Raw genomic sequence first — 13,491 nt, forward strand, 5'->3', positions numbered from 1 at the left:
CTTAGTAAGCAATTTTGATTATCAAGTTTTCCTCTGGTTCCAAGATTCTTACTATAGCCCTAACCTCATGTCCTTGTTCCATGTAGGGAAAGGAGAAAGGATGGAAAATATCTAGGAGACTTACCTGATTTTTGCTCCATCTTGTCATTTATTCATAGGCCCAAGGGCATTGGGAAATGTAGTTTGGGGTTGGACACCTTGCCATGTGGAGTGAAACACACCTTCTGTTAGTAAAGGAGACAGCAGACATTGGGGAGGTAACTAGTTGTTTCTGCCACATAGTTAACATACTGTACAGACAAAAAATCTCTGAACTCATGAGGCTTATACTTTAGTAAGGAAAAGAGAAGATTAACAAACAAAAACATATTATGTTATATGTTGATAATTGCTAAGAAGAAAAGTATGAGTACTATAGGTTAGGGATGGGGGAAATATGAGTTTTTAAATTAAGATAGCAAAGGACCTTATTCTCACTCAAATGAAATGACATTTTTCTTACAAGCAGCCTTGAATTTGTTTACTTGCCTTAGCAAATGGTTGATGAAGATGCCAGAGTTCCATATTACAGAATATGGTATGTAGACATTTTATGTGGCAAATTCATAAGTGCATGTATATTTCACCCTGAAGAACATTTCAGTGTTGCTCCCATGGGGGGAAAAATTCTGACTTTGTACAACACCATTTCACAGTGGTCTGACAGGTTTGAGTCAACTGCTAAATGTACATTGAAATAACTATACAATTGCTGCCCTGGCTTCATTAGTATTCACAATATGACCTCTGGAAAATATCTTCCAAAAACAATTTTGGCTGTGGCAGATTTACTATTATTATTCTGCCATTTCTGAAAGTAATTGAAAAATAGGATCAGTTATTTCTAGAGACAATTCCTGGTTCATGACATTAAGACCATTTAGTCTGTGTTCAGAATGTCTGTCATCCTCTTTGCCATCAACAGAAGGATATACATCTAATTAATCCAAAGTCTAACAATAAAAAAACATATTATTTTTCTGTGGGGAAATCAAATCATAACCAACAGAGCTATCTTTTCTATCAGATAGAAATTTACAAGTAACTTAATAGTGTCTGGGTTCTGATCAAGTAGTAAATAGCAAAGTCAAACACAGGTATATTCCTCTAGAAATTTATATAATCCTTGGTTGAGCTTATTAAACAATGTCTCAGAATAACATGGAAAAGACATACCAACCACCTTTTATGAAGAAAAAAATCATCATGTCTTCATAGAACCACAAAAGACCCCAAATAGCCAAAGCAATGCTAAGAAAAAAGAACAAAGCTGGAGGTATCACACTACCTGACTTCAAGTTATACTACAGAGGTATAATAATCAAAACAGCATAGTATTTGGTATAAGTCTACGTATGTCCTTAAAGATAATGTAAATTTCTTTACAGACAGCATATAGTTAGATCTTTTTTTATCAATGCATGTCTCCAAGTTTGTTGTTATTTTTCATGATTACTTTGGCTATTCAGGATTTTTTATGGTTGCATACAAATTTTAGGATTCTTTTTTTTTATCTCTATGCTATTTTATTGTCATAATTTACTTTTTTACATTGTATATCAACAGCTATGATTATTTTGACTATTCCTGTCCTTTATCCATTATACTGGAGTTAAGTGGATAATGCTCTACCATATTACAGTACTAAAGTAATCTGAATTTGACTAAATTCTTACCTTTACCAGTGAATTGTATACTTTCATGTTACTAATTAGCATCCATTCATTTAAACTTTGGGAACTCTTTTCACCATTTCTAGTAAGCTGGTCTAGTGATGGTGAAATTCCTCAGCTTTTGTTTGTCTTGGAACATATTTATTTAGCTTTCCGAAGGACAGTTTTGACAATAAAGTACGCTTGGTTGGCTTTTTTTTTTTTCTTTCAGCACTTTGAATATATCATCCTACTCTCTCCTACCAGTAAGGTTTCTGCTGAGAAATCTCCTAATAGCCTTATGGGAGTTCCCTTGTAAATTATAGGCTTCTTTACTCTTGCTTCTTTTAAGTTTCTCTCTTTGTCTTTGATTATTTCCAGTTTTAATGTAATGTGTTTTGGAGAATACCTATTTAAGTTGTTTTTTGTTGTTGTTGACCTGTGAACATAGATATACAAATCTCTTCCCAGATTTGGAAATTCTCAGCCATTATTTCTTTAAGTAAGCTTTCTTCCCCCCTTCTCCCTTTCTTCTCTATTTGGAACTCCAAAATTCATAAATTGGTAATTTTGATAATATCCCATACATCTTTTTTCAGTTCTTCTCTGAATAGGTAATTTCAAATTTTCTGTCTTATAGCTCACAAATTCATTCTTCTGCTTCAGCCATTGTAATATTGATGCTCTCTATTGCATTGTTAAGATTTTTAATTGTATTTTTCAGTTCCAGAATTTGTTTGGTTCTTTTATAATATTTTTATCTCTTTGCTTTACCTCTCACTTTGTTGGTTTATTTATTTCCTTGAGTTACATTTCTGTTTACTTGAAGCTCATCAAGTTTCCTTAAAACAGCTGTTTTGAATTCTTTATTGATTAAATCACAGATGTCCATGTCTTTGAGTTCAGTTACTGATAGATTATTGTGACCTTTTGATGATGTCATGTTTTCTTGATTTTTCATGATCCTTGAAGTTCTCTGTATATGAATAACATTTAGCTCCTCAAGTTTTTATGACATGTCTTTGGGAGAAAGATAACTTCTGTCAGTCCTGCAAGAGATTCTGAGGCTTTATAGGTACTTCTATGGGTACACAGACTCCATGCTTCTCTTCCCGTCTTGTGGCAAAATTCTAGGCTTATATGTTTTCTTTGGATCCTGCAAGGCACCAGGCCAAGTTCTGATAGCCTTTCTTTTGTGTTCTGAAATGTGGAACTAAAGCTCATATTAATGGTCTCTCTGTAGCCTGCAGATTTGAGCCTGCTTTCTGCATCTGTTCTATACCAACTGCCAAAGCTTGCTTTTGTCACCACCATGAGGAGCATGCATAGGGAGCAAGTCACAAGATGAGTAGTATGTGGTTGAGGCACACAGAGTACTGGGGGATACCTGTGGGCCAGCTGGAGAGAATCTGTGAGACCTTTCTAGCTGCTTATTAGTGGGCTCCTTGATAGAGTTTGTGATGCATACCTTAAATGCCCTCCAAGAGTCCTATCTGTTGCCCTCCCAGCCTCTTTCCATGTTCTACTTATGTAAGTCACAATTTAGTACTCTGGATAAGGTGAGAGAGAAATTAGCTCATTTGTCATTATCCCATACCACTGGGGAAGCCAGCTGCTCACTCTCACACTATTCCTTTCTCTTGCAGTAGAAGTCACGGGCTGAGAAGATCTCTCATGGCCATAAGCTGTGCCACTTTCAGGTCAAGTCAAACTGTTCTTCGTACCCACTCCAATGCATTCAAACTGGGACTTCTTCTGTAGAAACCTGTACTTCCACTAAGGTTCTCTTATGCATGGGTGCTTGTCTTGAAGTATATTTCAGGGGCTCCTCAACGATGCCTAAGAGAGGCTGGAACCAGTTCAAGGGCCATTTCAGATTCCACAACTGTGACTGAGGTCTGCCTGCCTATTACCTAAAACACAAATGTGTTAGCCTCCTCTCAGGTTCCTTGTCATATGGTGCTAGACCTCACAACTCCCACAAAGACACTTTTGTCTGTAGATGGATGCAGAAGTTTTTTTGTTGAGGAAAGACAAATACAAAGGAAGTCTTATACTCCCATGATATTGATGTCACTCTCTCTTGTTTTCTTTGGAGAATATTTGAAACAATTCTTGTCCTAAGCTGCTTTTTAGAATTCTGCTTGGCACATGGGAGATACTCGATAAGTGTTGCTAAAGATGAATCTAAATTTCAGGAGGTAGCAGAAGTTTTCAACTTATAAAATCAAATGCCAGTGTGCACATATATATGTATATATTGTAACATCTTAAAATGCAAATTAACCTAAGTGTAGAATTAAACAAAATTGACTTATAGTTTAAGATAATTTATTTGTGGGACTTTTTTCATTTTGTCCTGTTTTTCTTCTGAAATAATGTAAATTTTTAACATCTCTTCAATTTCCAAAATTGTTTTTCTTTAAAAATTGAGTATATGAGATTCCAGTCAAGAGCACGTACCTCAGTTGTAGGCTCAATCCCTTGCCCCGGCTGGGGTGCATGTGGGAGGCAACCACGATGTGCCTATCTCAGATTGATGTTTCTCTCTCTCTGTCTCTCCCCCTCCCTTCAATCTCTCTAAAAATCAATGGAAAAATATCCTCAGGTGAGGATTAACAAAAATAATGAGTACATGGGCATTTTTCCTGTGCTTGGTAGATATTTATGCAATAATAAAAACTTCAAGCATTTGTAAAACCCGCGTTTCAAATAAAATAAAATAACTTATTTAGAATCATTATATCTATTGTAAATGATATAAATGAAAATATGACTCATATATCTCATGTAAATGATATTTTCAAATGACATACTGAAAATTTAAGAACATGAATTGTATATTTTTCATCTATGGCTACCCCATGGGTCTTGGCAGAAGATTCACACAGAAGACAAATTTCATGAAGTGAGAGAATAAAAGGAAAGCAGGACATATTACAATGATGGGAGAAAAGGAGAAAATTTGATTAAATTAAAGAATTTATACTTAACTATTTTCAATCTTCTTTCAAATCACAGTAAATATAATACAATCTACTTACCTTGTCCCATCTAAAAAATGGAAAGAAAAAGTATTGTCTCTGTAGTAAGCATGCTCTGCATTGAATATTATCATAAAACCAATACCCTAGTCAGCTTGGCCCAGTGGATAGTGCATTGGCCCCCAGACTGAAGGGTCCTGGATTCGGATTCGAATCAAGGGAATGTACCTTGGTTGCAGGCTCGATTCCTGGCTCTGGTCAGGGCGCACGCAAGAGAAAACCAACCAGTGTGTTGAGGAAAGACAAATTGTTTAGATTGCAATATGTAAATGTATCAAACCAAGCATCTCTCACATTGATGCTTCTCTCTGTGTGTGTCTCTCCCACTTCCTTCCACTCTCTCTAAAAATTAATGGGAAAATATCCTCAGGTGTGGACTGACAAAAACAAAACAAAAAAAAAAGTATTCTTGCATTCAAGAGCTTTTGGGGCTGATCAAGGAAAAACGTATGACTACAAGGTGACAGTAGCACACACACACTTTATGGGGAAAATGCTTGGACACGTTTGCATTCAGAGGAAGTTCCTCATAGCAAGAAACCCGGCAGCGGTTCTCAACCTGTTGGTCGCAAGAATACATCCTGCATATCAGATATTTACATTATGATTCATAACAGTAGCAAAATTACAGTTATGAAGTAGCAACAAAAATAATTTTATGGTTGGGGGTCACCACAACATGAGGAACTGTATTAAAGGGTCGTGGCATTAGGAACGTTGAGAACTTTCCTAATGGTAGAGGCTACTGGTACTGTCCCTGCTCAAAGGGGGAAGTGAGCACAAGAACTTGCAGAGGAGAGGGGACTCAGAAATGGTACTTAAATATCTAAAGGATGTCACTCAACAGCACTGCAGAAAGTCTCTGGGTCAGAAAGCTCTAATTGATCTTTTAACCACAAGGCTTATCCTACCTGTGGCTGGCAGTTGTTGGGTGTGGTTTCTTGCAGGCTCCAAAAGGTTGAAAATCTGCTTGTTTAGATTGCAATATATAAATGTATCAAACCAACATGCTGTACACCTTAAATTTATACACCATTATATGTTAATTATATCTCAATTTTAAAAAATAATAATTGTAATGTGGAAATAATTGAGTAAGGCTCCATTGGGCTTTTGAGCTAATGAATCTCAGCCTATGGAGACGAAATAAACAATACACAGACAACATCTTTTGGCTCATTATATAATATGGATGTTCTCCATTACATTGGAATAGACATGTAACAGGAGATGCTCGCTACAGAGGATCACTTAGTACTCGAAATTATAAAATCCTTTTTCATCCATTAAAATTACATTAAACCTGCTTGAATTTTTCAAGTTTATAATGTTTTATAAACTAATTAACTCACTATATGAGGTAAGAAAGATTACAATATGTCGACGATGATCAAATGATGAAATAGTAACTTAAGTAACAATTGCAGTTATACTTCTATATATATCTTCTTTTTTACAGAGGAAAAGAAGAGGGAACATATTCTTTAAATTTTTAAATTAACTATAATCTATGATCAAGATTTTTCTTGTAGACAGAACCTGGAGATATATTTTTAAAAGACAGAACAAAAAACTAAGATAAATTAGAAATAGGTAACACCAAAGATTTAATTCAATCAGAATAAGGAATTATTGAGCGAACCTATTTAAATTAGGTAGGTAAGAGGAGACAGGAAGGTGGCAGCTGGCAGGATGGAGGTGAAGGAGAGGATGTGAGTGAGAGGGTGAAGGGAGAGTGTGTGGATGCATGTGGTGTGTGTGTGAGTGAGTGAGGGACAGTTAAATCCGACAGGAGTAGCAGAGGCTGGCAGACCAGACTCTCCTGGACAGGGAGCACCTACCATCGCCGTGGACACTCCCGGGGCTGCGGGACTCGGGCAAGGAACACACACCATCTTGAAGGGGAGAGTGGCCTCGTCTAGGAACTTATCAACACCACCACCCAGATAGCCCTAAGACACTGCTTGTGACCCAGCAGCCACTCCAGCCAAAATCCTGCAGCCACACCGGCAGACTCACAGACCCTAGGACCTCCACCTCCAAAGGAGCACCACTCCTGCAGCAGTAAGTGCAGCTTCCCCCTCCCCAGTGGCAGACTTTCGGACACAACATTCGCGTTTTTCCAGTGTGCAAGCCTTTGGACCCCACCACCCCATAGGCAGTCCCTGAGAGCCACTGCAAGCCCCTGCTTTGTGCGATATTGTGAAAACAGGGATGCACTAGTCCACAGTAAAAATTCTGAATTCACTCTTCCTGAATAACTGCCAATAGACACTGTCACACAACTTCAGCGCCAGGCCCCTCAGGGTGCATCAGAGCTCTGCGCCACAAACCACAAATGCCACCACAGACGCGCATTTCCAGCAGGCAAACCTCCGGACACCACATTCACGTTTTTCCAGCGTGCAAGCCTTTGGAGCCCATCACCCCAGAGGCAGCGCCTGGGAGCCACTGCAAGCCCTCGCTGAGTGCGATATTGTGCAAATGGGGTGCACTGCCATGCAGCAGAAATCCTGGATTGACTCTTCCTGAATAACTTCCCACAGACACTATCACACAACTTCAGTGCCAGGGCCCCTCAGAGTACATTGGAGCTCCGTCCACAAATGCACCACAGGTACCCCTTTGAGCTGCCACTGGGAGCGTGTGTATCCATCCATAGTCACAGGAGCAAAAACTGAGTCTTTTCACTCCACAACTGCAGAACTCTGGACACTACAGTCATGCTTTTCCAGTGTGCAGGCCTACTGAGACCACTGCTCCACAGGCTTGCCCTTATCCAAACAAGGGTGCACTGCCCCAACAGTAGAAATTCTGAATACCCTTGTCCTGGGTACCTGCCCACAGACATCTCGATTGCTTGGCTTCAAGCAAGGCCCTTCAGAGTGTGTCAGGGCACCACCCTGGCAAGCACACTGTGGGTGCCAACTGTAAGATGCCACTAGGAGTGTGTGTATCCAACCATAGGCACAGCAGCAAAAACTGAGTCTTCCCACCCTACAGCTACAGAACTCTGGACACCACAGTCATGCATTTCCAGTGTGCAGGCCTCCTGAACCCCATCACCCTGACAGACAGCTCCTGGGTACCTCCATGAGCCCCTGCTGGGCATGTGCGATTTCAACCAAGGACTCAAGGCAGCAAAAATTGGGACATCCCCCTCCCTGACTGATATCTGAACACCGCAGTTGCACCTTTCCAACTTGCAGGCCTACATCAAGAAAACCCAAATAGCTCAAGTAGGGAGCTATGCTAGATTACCAAGCTCAGGAGACCCAAGAGATCACACCAGCAGCACCATCCTCAAAAGAACCTGGGTAGCAAAGCAATCAGATATAGGACACAGAAACAATTAAAACGTTAGAGCAAAACATAGGGAGACAAAAAAAGCAATCCCCAAAGAAAAGAAAAAGAGGATTCACCAGAGAGGGAGTTAAATGAAACCGAGGCAAGTAACTTCTCAGAGAAAGAATTCAGAGTAATGGTTATAAGAATGCTCAAATGGCTGGATGACAAATACATGCAACTCAATGACAAATACACACAACTCAAGGAGAATTATAAGGAGCTGAATGAGAATGTCACCAATATGAAAATTAACCAAGAGGAAATGAAGAATGACATAGCTGCAATAAAGAACACAATGGAAGGCTTTAACAGTAGACTAGAAGAGGCTGAGGACTGCATCAGCAAACTAGAAGACAAGGTAGGAAAAAACACACAAACACAGCAGCAAATGGGAAGAAAATTTAAAAAGCAAGAGGAGAGCCTAAGAGAGCTTTGGTACAACACAAATGAAACAACATCCCTACCAGAAGGAGAGAAAGAGAAGCAAGGAATAGAAAACCTGTTCGGAGAAATAATGACAGGAAACTTCCCCAATATTGGCAAGAAAAAAACTACACAAATCCAAGAAGCACATAGAGTCCCAAACAAGATGAACCCAAAAAGACCAACACCAAGACACATCATAATTAAATTGGCAAACATCAACAACAAATCACGGATCTTAAAAGCTTCCAGAGAGAGACAGAAATTTACATACAAGGCATCTCCCATTAGAATATCGACAGATTTATCAACAGAAACACACCAGGCCAGAAGGGAATGGAATGAAATATACAAAGTGATTCAAACCAAGGCACTGAATCCCAAAATACTATACCCAGCAAGGCTATCATTCAATATTGAAGGTGGAATCAGGAGCGTCACAGACAAAAAAAGGCTAAGGGAGTTTATTACCACCAAGCCAGTAATGTAAGAAATGCTAAAGGGACTGCTGTAAAAAGAAGAAACAGAAAGGCAAGAAGAAACACAAATATTAAGAATAAAAATGTTGACAAACAAGTACTTATCAATAATAACATTAAACGTAAATGGATTAAATGCCCCAACCAAAAGACATAAGGTAGCTGAATGGATAAGAAAACATGACCCATATATTTGCTATCTGCGAGAGACCCACATCAGAAAAAAGGATTCACACAGACTGATAGTGAAGGGACGAAAAAAATTTTTTTTTTGGCAAATGGAAATGAGAATAAAGCTGGGGTTTTAATACTTATATCTGACAAAATAGACCTTAAAGTAAAGGCCATAACAAGAGATAAAGAAGGCCACTACATAATACTATAGGGAGCAATCCATCAAAATATAACTCTGGTAAACATATATGTACCCAATACAGGAGCACCCAAATACATAAAACAATTTCTGGAAGATATCAAGGGAGAGACTGATAGCAATATAGTTGTAGAGGGCTGCCTGGGAGGCACCTAGGCATTTTCTTATAATTATTGTCAACTGAACTCAGAGCATAGGCAGAGCCACGCCCTGGGAACATGCTTCCCCAATAAGGCTGGACATGTTAATCAGGCAGGGGCGGAACTAGATATGTAAATCTAGGCCTTTAAAATAAACCTGCTGTGTGGCTCAGCCTGCTTTTTGCCGCCTCTCCATCAGAGAGGATGGCGCCCACCTGGCCCCAGCTTAAAATCTATTTCTGCGTCTTGGTCTTTCTTTAATTTCTTAATCCCCAGCTCCTCCACTCAGCAAATGGACTGTTTCCTTTTCCATGCGGGACATGGAGAAGAGAGAAACAGCGCCCCACAATAGTCATAGTAGGGGACTTTAATACCCCACTAACACCACTGGATAAATCCTCTAAACAAAAAATCAGCAAGGAAACAGCAATCCTAAATGACTCAATAGATCAGATGGACTTAATTGACATCTTCAGAATATTTCACGCCACATCAGAATTCTTCTCCAGTGCACACAGGACATTTTCAAAAATAGATCACATATTAGGACATAGGCAAAGTCTCTTCAAATTCAAGAGGATAGAAATCTAACATCTTCTCAGATCACAGTAGCATAAAACTAGAAATCAACTACAATAAAAACAATGTAAAAAAGCAAACATTTGGAGGCTAAATAGCATGCCATTAAACAAGGATTGGGTTACCAAAGAGATCAAAGAAGAAATAAAAAGCATCCTGGCAACAAATGATAATGAAAATACAACAATCCAAAATCTATGGGATACAATGAAAGCAGTCTGAGAGGGAAGTTCATAGCTCTACAGGCCTACTTCAAAAAACAAGAAAAATTGGTAATAAATTACCTAACCCTGCAATTTTTTTTTAAATATATGTTATTGATTTTTTACAGAGAGGAAGGGAGAGAGTTAGAGAGTTAGAAACATCGATGAGAGAGAAACATCGATCAGCTGCCTCCTGCACATCTCCTACCGGGGATATGCCCGCAAGCCAGGTACATGCCCTTGACCGGAATCGAACCTGGGACCTTTCAGTCCGCAGGCCGACGCTCTATCCACTGAGCCAAACCGGTTTCGGCCTAACCCTGCAATTTAAAGAATTAGAAAGAGAGCAACAAGAAAAGCCCACAGTATCCAGAAGGAAGGAGATAATAAGGATCAGAGCAGAAATAAATGACATAGAGTCCAAAAAAAAAAAAATACAAAAAAAAAAACAACAAACACAAAAGATGAATGAAACCAAGAGCTAGTTCTTTGACAGGATAAACAAGATTGATGAACCTCTAGCCAGGCTCACCAAGAAACAAAGAGAGAGGACCCAAATAAACAAAATCAGAAATGAAAGAGGTGAAGTAACAACTGATCCCACTGATATACAAAAAATTATTTTTTTAAATATATTTATTGATTTTTTACAAAGAGGAAGGGAGAGAGATAGAGAGTTAGAAACATCGATGAGCAAGAAACATCGATCAGCTGCCTCCTGCACATGTCCCACTGGGGATGTGCCCGCAACCCAGGTACATGCCCTTGACCGGAATTGAACCTGGGACCTTTCAGTCCGCAGGCTGACGCTCTATCCACTGAGCCAAACCGGTTTCGGCATGATATACAAAAAATTATAAAAAAATACTATGAACACCTCTACTCCAACAAACTGGACAACCTTGATGAAATGGACACATTCCTAGAAAAATACAATCTTCCAAAACTCAATCAGGAAGAACCAAAAAACCTGAATAGGCCAATAACTACTGATGAAATTGAAACAGTAATCAAAATGCTTCCAGCAAACAAAGGCCCTGGACCAGATGGCTTCACAGGGGAGTTCTATGGAATAGTCACAGAAGAACTAAAACCAATCCTCATACTATTCCAAAAGATTCAAGAGGAAAGCACCCTTCTAAGCTCTTTTTATGAAGCCAGCATTACCCTAATCCCAAAATGAGATAAAGGCAACACAGTGAAAGAGAATTATAGGCCAATATTCCTGATGAACATAGATGCTAAAATCCTCAACAAAATTCTAGCACACTGGATCCAGCATTACATTAGAAAGATAATACACCATGACCAGGTGGGATTTATTCCAGGGATGCCAGGCTGGTACAATATCCGCAAATCAATAAACGTGATACATCACATAAACAAATTGAGAGACAAAAATCACATAATCATATCAATTGATGCAGAAAAGGCATTTGACAAAGTCCAACACTTTTCTGATAAAAATGCTCAGCAAAGTGGGAATAGAAGGATCATAGCTCAACATAATAAAAGACTTATATGATAAACCTACACCCAACATCATACTCAATGGGCAAAAACTGAAACCATTTCCCTTAAGAACAGGAATGCCCGCTTTCACCACTCCTGTTCAACATAGTACTGGAAGTGCTAGCCAATGCAATCAGACAGGAAGAAGAAATAAAAGGTATCCAAATTGGAAAAGAATAAGTAAAATTGTCATTATTCGCAGATGACATGATACTATACATAGAAAACCCTAAAGACTCCATCAAAAATTATTAGGATTAATAAATGAATTAGGCAATGTAGCAGGGTACAAAATTAATGCCAAGAAATTTATGGCATTTCTATACACCAATAGTGAACTTACAGAAAGAGAGACTAAAAAAGCAATCCCATTTACCATCACACCAAAACAATTTAGATACCTAGGAATAAACTTAACTAAAGAGGTAAAAGACCTCTACTCAGAAAACTACAGGATGTTGAAAAAAGAGATAGAGGAAGACATAAACAGATGGAAGAACATACCATGTTCATGGATTGGTAGAATCAACATCATTAAAATGTCCATACTACCCAAAGCAATCTATAAATTCAACGCACTCCCCATTAAATTATCAATGGCATATTTCACAGACCTAGAATGAACTCTCCAAAAATTCATCTGGAATAGAAAAAGACCCTCAATAGCTGCAGGGATCCTGAGAAAGAAGAACAAAGCAGGTGGGATCTCAATACCAGATATCAAGCTGTATTACAAAGCCACGGTTCTCAAAACTGCCTGGTATTGGCACAAGTACAGACAGATAGATCAATGGAATAGAATAGAGAACCCAGAAATCGACCTGAACCAATATGCTCAATTAATATTTGACAAAGGAGGCAAGAATATACAATGGAGTCAAGATAGTCTCTTCAATAAATGGTGGTGGGAAAATTGAACAGATACATGCAAAAAAATGAAACTAGACTACCAACTTACACCATACACAAAAATAAACTCATAACAGATAAAAGACTTAAATGTAGGACAGGAAACCATAAAAATACTAGAGGGATCCAAAGGTAACAAAATCTCAGATATATGCTGAAACAATTTCTTCACCCATACAGCTCCTAGGGCATTGGAAACTAAAGAGAAAATAAACAAATGGGACTACATCAAAATAAAAAGCTTCTGCACAACAAAAGAAACCATCAACAAAACAACAAGAAAGCCCACTGCATGGGAGTACATATTTGCCAATGTTATTACCGATAAGGGTTTAATCTCCAACATTTATAGGGAAGTCATCCAACTTAACAAAAGGAAGATAAACAATCCAATCAAAAAATGGACAAAGGATCTAAATAGACACTTTTCAAAAGAGGACATTCAGAAAGCCAAGAGACATATGAAAACATGTTCAGTGTTAGTAATCATCCAAGAGATGCAAATCAAAACAACAATGAGGTACTATCTTACACCCGTCAGAATGGCTATCATCAATAAATCAACAAACAACAAGTGCTGGAGAGGATGCGGAGAAAAAGAAACCCTTGTGCACTGTTGGTGGGAAAGCAGACTGGTGCAGCCATTATGGAAGACAGAATGGAGTTTCCTCAAAAAGTTAAAAATGGAACTCCTATTTGACCCAGTGATCCCACTTCTAGGAATATATCCCAAGAAACCAGAAATACCAATCAGAAAGGATATATGCATCCCTATGTTCATAGCAGCACA

Source organism: Myotis nattereri, assembly GCF_964212035.1.
Source record: "Myotis nattereri genome assembly, chromosome: X".
Classification (NCBI taxonomy): Eukaryota; Metazoa; Chordata; class Mammalia; order Chiroptera; family Vespertilionidae; genus Myotis; species Myotis nattereri.